Consider the following 8554-nt stretch of genomic DNA (forward strand, 5'->3'; position numbering starts at 1 on the left):
CATAAGCTTTTACGTTTTATACAGACTAGTACAGAATCAGCTTTGGTCTCTTTGTCTAATTTTTCCTGCATGTCAGCTATCTTTTGGGGAAAAATTACAATAATTTGCAGTCTTAGGGGTAAGGTTGATATAAGTGACAGGTGGCTGCTAATAGCCCTCTACTAGACATTGTTTTAGCTAATTGTAGTCGCTGAAAAAGACCTCTCACCCATGTCTGTGGTATTTGTGCCTTGTGAAGCTTTTTTAATTCAATTATCTTTCCAATAATATAGCAAGTCATTATCATTGTGTGAGCAATTAGCAGTGAGTGATTGTAAGTCGGAAGTGTTAGCATTGCTAACACTAAACTTCCCAGAGAACTAAGCTAGCTAGTGTTACATCTACCTCACCCTCTCTTGTGCGGTGAGTATGAGTCACATCTGGTATTTTTTTCAAGGTTTTCATGAAGAAGAAAAGGAAAATATTTTATTTTGGGTCCCTACTTTGTATTAGAATTGGTTTTAATCAAATACTAAGTGTGCTCTAGAAAAAACGTGTACCCATTGACATTGTCACAGCTCTGTGAATCACTTTACAAATTTTTTTTTCTCAAACCAAGCTTTGATGAGATCAAAAGCAAATTAGAGACCGCTGAGTCAAAGCGAGGGAAGAAGGAAAAGGCAGGGGGATGCTGAGAGGAGAGGAAAAGAGAGGGTGGGCAGCTGCCTCACAGCTGTATTGTTGTGTGTGTTTTCTCAACATCAACAGCAGGGGAAGTGGAACAGAGCAGCTAAATATGCAAACGGCACAATGAGGCAGCGAGTGTGAAGCAGCTGTAGAGCACAGCCGTCGCCACGTCCATGAGTATGAAATGCTGAGGACCGCCTTCGCTTTGTACAGGAAGAGCTGACAGAGCGTACACATTGCTTTTCAGACAACAACCCCACATAGATAACATTGTTCCTAATCTGAGCATCTCTTTTACTGAGAGAATATTGTGTTAATGAGACTTTGTGAATCTTTTGTACAGCCAAGAAACAACACGTATAACCCAGTCCTGTGCGGGTAACACATAAATCTCGCCAACAAAACTCATATTTGGCTCAGTGGCATTTAAAGATGAGCCTAAATAGTTGAATTTTGGGAAAATTTACTCTAGATTTGTTCCTTCCTGCAGGCCTGCATATGTGAGGGGGTATAGCTCAGTGGTAGAGCATTTGACTGCAGATCAAGAGGTCCCCAGTTCAAATCTGGGTGCCCCCCTGACAGGCTATGGCCTTGTGTGATTGCTTTTCTATGATTGGCACACTTTGACCCCACATTTAGATGTTAAAGGGACGATAGTACCTCAAATCAAGCTACAAAAGTTATGTTTCTCCTTTAGACACTCCAGTTTCTGTTGCACAGCCTACCAGTCTCTCACAGGGAGACAGAAACCAGCCGCTCAAACATCCACAATAACTTTAGAATCACCAATTAATTTAATGAGCATGGCTTTGGACTGTAGCAGAGAACCCACACAGGCACAGGGACATGCAAACTCCATTCAAAAAGGCTTCACGCAGCCAGGAGATTCAGATGTGACAGAACTAATGACCGTGCTTCCAAGCAGCATATCTGACATTCAAACCAGATGGATCATTATTAGCATATTTGTTTGTTATCAGACATCTGTGAGTTCGGAGAAACAAGTTTGCAAGTAGTGCATACATGACATTTAATCTCTGCCAAATGTCCCATATAAAAACAGCAGCAACAGTAACAATAATACATTAACCCCCTACCTTAGATTGCTTGCCACCATTAGTATATGAGTAAACTGGTGAATGTGTTTTATCACATGTTGTGTACTTAATCTAACGCGTAATTACATAACACTAGTACATAATACATTATGAGTGTGTGTGTGTTTGTGTGTCTCTTCATGTGATAATCGGTCGTCTTGGCTAATGCAAAAGCAAAACAAAACAAAACAAAGCCACACAGTAGATATTTTTCCTTATTACCTTAGCAACAACAGATGCAGCTGTTTTTTAGGGGTTTTTTTCTTAGTGCCTATTTTTGGACTTGTTGTGTTACCTGATAAGTGATAAACTTGTGACATATCTATTGACGCATATGTGCCGCTTGCTTTTATTTGCAGTGCTTGACGGCAGCAATGTGTGATTTCCTTCAGAAATGGTCCGTGTCGCCACCATCATCACTGTTATCCTTATTGTTGTCATTGTTGTTTTTTTTAACCTACATCCTCCATACCAACTTTTCATTATGTTCCTCTTTCCTTCTCCTCCTCCTCTTTGCAGCGTTATTATAAAACAATAGTTTCCACCAACAGTTTCCTGCCTATCCATATGTTCCACCTCAGTCTCTCTTCCTAATCCCATAATAGCAGTGAAAACCTCGTGTTTGCCATGTAATCATCTGAGGCCAGCTGAATTGCTAGAAAGGTCCGATCAAATGTGCTGCTTCAGTCCTCTCCCTGATTTTTATGAGTGAAAACATTCGCTGTGTTCCCAAACACAGCTGCCTGCCGAGTGAACGACTCTCAGCAAGATGATCGGACGCCAGTGCTCAGTTTACTCAGCACTGCTGATGTTTCTGCTGTTCCTGGTTAATGAAGTGCTGCGCTGGTCCTGCTTCACCAGCTGTGCCGGTTTTCTCCAAGGCGTGCCGGTTAAATAGAATTAGGCAGGTTAAATGTACGAGAGTGTGTTTTCAATATTTAATAGCGTCGTGTGTTTGCTTTGTGTTTTTATCACAGTTATCTTTCTCGGGCAAAGAAAAAAAGAACAGTAAATAGTATAAGAAGGTCATACTCTTTTTCTTGGCTCGGCTTGCAAACCAAGAAAAAAGTTCTTTGTTCTACTATTATAAACAGTATTACAACAACAAATGAAAAGTAAATAAATTAATAAATAAAAGTACAATAATGAACACATTTAAATTGGAGCTCGTTTTGTTTGTTTGTTTGTTTGTTTGAGGTAAATTTGTGACTAAATCAATTAAGTATAGCTCAGTGATCTTGGACTACATTTTTACAGCTTCAAAACTACAAATGTGGCAACTTTGTTTTACTCTTAATTGCATGTTGCCACTCTGATCCCAACAGTATATGAAAACATAGGATTAAAAAGTTGACTTTTTAATTGCATCCTTTGCAAAATAATGATCTGAAATCTGCTGACTGCAGTTCCTTCATATCAGTCAGGTATTATATTAAACATGGTGCTTACACAACACTCTTGTACTCTAACTGAGCTCTCCTCATGTTTTTTTTTTTTTTAACTATAAACAGGTCACACGCATTCATCGCAGTGTTTTCTTCTATACCTGAGCATCTCATCTAGCATTCACACACACACTCACATGCTGATGGAACCACTGAGCTACCTGCTGACAGTCACTAAGTATGATGAGGTTTAGTTCAGTGGCAGAAGGTTTTACTGCTTATCCTATATCGTATTGCGGTTATAGTGGGGGAGTATATTCAAAGTGATAAAGTGACTTGAAGAGAAAATATGAGTTGTTCGGCAGAGTTACTGTACTTGCTCATTGTGGTTGGGGGTATAGCTCAGTGGTAGAGCAATTGACTGCAGATCAAGAGGTCGCCAGTTCAAATCTGGGTGCCCCCTAAGCCAAGTATTCTAAGAATACTTAGAAACAGCTCCTCATAAGACTTTTCTCCAATGACTTGAATACATGCAATTACTTGAGTATCAAATGTTTATAACCTTTACATACTTGGGTGATGGGTTGTGGTTTTATTGCTCAGGAAAAAGTAACAACTGTTATTTCACCACATAAGACCTCTGCTTCAATTAAAAGGGAAGAAATATTCTCATTTTAAGAAAAATTAACTGTTCTCATGTTGTGCTGTAGTTAAATATCTCTTCACAGGGGAATCTTTGTTATATTGTTGAATCTGCAATGGCTGAGCAACCACGGATCTTAGATGAACTGTAAGGCTGCTCAGAGAAGTGTCATCTGACTAATGTTAAAACAGATATTTTTCTCTCCTACTTCTGAGTAAAACCATCTACCTCATGATTTGAGCGAGTGAATCTCTAAACGCATTGTTCTGCGGCATCAGCCACTGACTGCATCTGCTGGCTGCTGTGTGGTCATCTTAATGCAGTCTGAACATTTTAAAAAACGTTCAGATGATGGAGTCAAATTCACGACCGTTTTGCTGCGAGGGAACAGTGCTAACCACTGCAGCACCGCACCCTTGTTGCCTCTCACGCCACCAGTGGCGTTTAAATATACTGAGCAAAATAAAACAGAAGCAGAGTGTGTGAAGATCAGCAGGGTAAACTATAACAAACTGTTCTGTTAAGGTGCTCATTGGGGAGTGGAAAGTGGTGATAACACTCATTAGTCTGGTTACAATGAACTGAAGTTGGCTGTTAATTGTTATAAAAAGGGTTTCAACAGAAAGTTCAATTGTAATTAATCTGTTACAATCTGTTGACTTCACATTTTCTGAGCTCTTTTACGAGACTTTTATGCTACTTCTGCAGGGTTCCACTGACTACAATGTGGTGCTCACACTGAACATAAACAGTAGTGCACTAATGCAATGTTCTTATGGGCTCTATTTTACACAGTATGATGGCATTGGTCAGGTGGAGTCCACCTGCCCAAATCTAGTCACAGCCCCACCTTATATACCCAAGATATCTTGTGAGTACTGAGGAGTGGTCAGCATTTAGCCCACCCAACATTTGCCGGTACACTGACTGAGTCACTAATGTCAAAAATGCCAAGATTTAGCCCTAATGTGTGTCTGCTATTGCAGTTGGTGCAGTTGTACAAATGGAACAGAAGAAGAAGCTGGAAAATGTTACCAGCAACAACTTTCAGGTTTCTAATACCTGCGTGATAGAATGCGATACAATATAAAAAGAAATTCACATTTCAAATTGTTTGACCACTCACAGATAATTATGTTCAGTTCAGTTTTACTTTTATAGCATCTGACAGGTTGGAGGTGTAGGAGGGAGAATGGGGAGGGAAAAAAAACTCAAACCCTTTTGAGTTTAAGTTTTTTTTCTAGGTTTTTGTATTAAAAGCATCTTGGTTAAGGTTAGGGAATTATTGTGCATTTGGGTTAAAACATGTTAGCTGACAAATGACCATCACTCTCACATATAGTATAATCTACTTTAACTTCCTAAGATCTGGCATTCACATATGTGGACATCACATTTTGGGTTATATAGATCAAAATACTCAATTTTGCTCTACAAGGGCCTGATATCCACTTACGAGGACATTATACTGCTACTCCTCTATCGAAAGTTTAAATGAATATCCTCATATGTGGCTCTTAATTTTCTTGGAAAGAAAATTAAAGTAAAAAGAAATCTGGTAATTCTTGGTTTTTACATTCCTCAGTTCCCAATCAGCCCTAATATCAAAGAGAAATTAAAAATGCATGCCATGGAAGAGTTTGGGTCTTAGGAGGTTAAAAGACATCTTGAAAATATATCAGCCAGATGAGCAGCTTTGTTTTTACAAGAACAGGGTAGAGCTGAATTCTGGTCATGGCAGATGGAGGCCCCACCCCTGAGCCTGGTTCTGGGGTTTTCTCTGTATTATTTTAGGGTCTTTACCTTACAGTACAAAGCACCTTGAGGTAACTGCTGTTTATAATTGGTGCTATATAAATAAAAATTTGCATCGCATTGTTTTGGGTCTGCTTGTCAAAGGTGCAACATGATGGTGTCTGTTTCCCACAGTTTATACGACCCTTATTATTCCACACCTTTAAGCTTTTTTTCTAATAACCTTCTAAGGTGCTGATGCTCCAGACGCAGGTGCAGAAGTGGCTTCATGCACACAGACACACACAAACACACACACACATAGACACTTTGATCTGAGAGGTGGATGTTCAATTGGTGGGAATTTCCCCTTATATCGCTGTAGGAGGCTCTTCTTCTTTTACCTTCCAAGAAAGTAAAACATCTTCTATTCTTGCTTTCTTCTTCCAGCTCTTCTGAAGCTCGGTGAGATTGCCCTTTGGGGTTGGAAGCCTTTCACACTGCGTGTTCAACTTTTTTTCTCCTACTTCTTCTTCTCCTCCCTTTTGCAGACACGCTCAATCCAGTCGTTGTTCGTAGTCCTGTGATCCTTTCTCAGTGAAGCCAACGAGTGCTTTCCATAGGTCTCCTATAAGGTCTTGGTGTCACACTTCAAGCAGCCCCTTTAAGCACTTCCACGACACTTTGTTGCTGACAAGTGCTTATAGGATGAAGTGGAGCTGCCAGCTGTGAATGAGGCTCACTGTCTTTCACCAGAGTAATGAATGTGAAGTTTTCATTCGAGCAGTGCTTGCAACACCTCGTCTACAAATTAGCCCTGTGACAATTTGACATGATTTTTTTGTTGTAAAGACAAAATGATGGTCTTGAAAGGGGGCGCCATTCTTCCCCCCTTCTCCCCTCAGGTGGAGAATTTCCTCCCCGAAGGCCAAAATGTGAACTTGAGAACAACAAAATTAGATTTAGCAAAGAATTCACACGCTCTAGCTGCAGTGGCCTCCTGTCTTTTCAAATTAAAATAAATACTTAACTAGTATCCAGCTTTCAAAATCACATTTGCACTAACTCACTTAACAAAGACAGCGTTTGTGCGAAGATGCATGAGAAATTTAAACCTGTACTATATCATTATTAAATGGCTGTGGTGTGAAACATCATGCCCTTACATAGCAAGAGTCGAGTTTAAGTTAAGGTTGCTAAGGTTGTGGTTAAAGAGACTGTTGTATAACTGAAATGTCACAGGTGCAATCTGTGCAGCAGCCACGCAGAACCAACTGTTCTGATAAAAGCTCCTGCAGCAGAGTCGCTTTCTTTCCTCTCCTTATTCTTCATTCATTGAAACATAGTTAAAAATGAGAAGCAGACTGCACCGACATCTGAAATATCTCAAAATTTTCCTGCACCTGCATTTCCCATGTTTCCAGCAGTTAACCTTTTTATTCTTTTTCTTTTTTTTTCTTATGATGAACGACTCTCAGTGAGGCACGACCGCAGTTCTTTCCAGCTAGGAGTTATTTTGCCATCGCGAGCTCAAAAAAAGCAACAAAAAAAAACCTCTGACTCAAGTTGTCAGTTTTTAAGGAAAGCATCATGAGTGCCAGAGAAATAGCACAAGATGGTGCGAAAGATGAACACACAGTGTATGAAAAGTGCGCACACAAGATACAAATAAATATGACACACACCTCGAAGGGAAGCCACTTCCCTGAAAGTTGCCATCTGGGGAAGTTCTCGTGGTTTTTCTGTGTAAATTTACACAGTTGTGGCTTTTACAGAGTTGCTAAAAAAAAATCTGAACTGAGATGTGGAGCAGAGGAAATGCGTCAGCACAGGAGAAATGCTAACCTCTCAGTACAAGCTCATCCATTCACGCACTTGCATATGGGGCCTGTGTGTGTAAGGGTGTGTACGACCCTGTATAGTTAGGGTCATTGTCTTACAGTTTTTCTCCATTGGTTTGGCTCATTTCTTGAAACAGAAATTACATTCTCAAAATAACATGGACAAACCTCCAAACCTCTTGGCAAATGTTCACAACAGAATGGCATTTCTCATTCATTTTATCAAATGGCAAATGCCTTAGTACATGTCTCAATTGTCTCAGTGCATCTTTGCAAATGATTAAGTACAAGTAGCCTATAGTTATACAGTTAGCCCACATGTAGCACATTTTCCAAATGAATAGATCTTGTAGATCTAAACTGATTAGTTGATTCTCAGTCTAATGATCATTCTCTCCAAAACATGTCAGCATGATTTCATTGTATAAGTACTCGCATGCACAACCGTCTGTTCAATTGTCAAAATTGGTCAAGAACATAATACCATGAATACCAAATATGAATTTCTTTGAATATTTGATAAATTGATGACAGTCATTGACAGTCAGGTGAAACTAGGTGTCACACACAGGTGTGTTCCATGATTGTGTGCTGCCAAACACAGATATATAGAGCTTGACCAGAGCCAGTCCGATCTCTGAACATGGATAGACAAGGCCAAGCAAACAGACAAGGGGAAGTTCTTCCTCAAGGAAGAGGAGGAAGAAGAAGAAGAAGAGGAGGACTGAGAATGCGTGGTGGAGGAATAGGGGGAAGAGGCCGAGGAGTGAGAAGACACTGTGGTGTCCCGAATGAAATTCGGGCCACGATTATAGACCATGTCATAAACCATGGCCTCACAATGGCAGAGGCAGGTCGTCGAGTGCAGCCTAATGTGCCTCGCTCTACAGTCTCCTCCATTATCCAAACCTTTCGCAGGGAAAACAGGTATGTACTCTATGTAATCTATGATGGAATTATATGTTGTATAGGACAGGGCACTGTGCGTGAGGCAAAAAATGTATAACTTACTGTAGAGATTTTGTGTGCATCTGCCTACAGTGGTAGGTCTATACTAGCAGGTGGAGAGGACTAGTGGAATGTTTTGATACTAAATATGACAAGAAATATATTGAACAAATTACTGTAAACTATGGAATTACATAATTTATACAGTTTAGAGTAGTATTCCAGTCACTGTGCAGCGGG

General features: G+C 40.0%; 2 non-coding genes across 2 annotated transcripts; both read left to right on the forward strand.

The window, feature by feature from the left end:
- The first annotated feature begins 1170 nt into the window (after positions 1 to 1170).
- On the forward strand, positions 1171 to 1242 carry trnac-gca (transfer RNA cysteine (anticodon GCA)). The gene has a single exon. It is a non-coding gene; the product is annotated as a tRNA-Cys (tRNA).
- Positions 1243 to 3539: 2297 nt separating this feature from the next.
- trnac-gca (transfer RNA cysteine (anticodon GCA)) lies at positions 3540 to 3611 on the forward strand. Its single transcript has one exon. It is a non-coding gene; the product is annotated as a tRNA-Cys (tRNA).
- Positions 3612 to 8554: the final 4943 nt, after the last annotated feature.

Source organism: Neolamprologus multifasciatus, chromosome 6 (assembly GCF_963576455.1).
Source record: "Neolamprologus multifasciatus chromosome 6, fNeoMul1.2, whole genome shotgun sequence".
Taxonomy (NCBI): Eukaryota; Metazoa; Chordata; class Actinopteri; order Cichliformes; family Cichlidae; genus Neolamprologus; species Neolamprologus multifasciatus.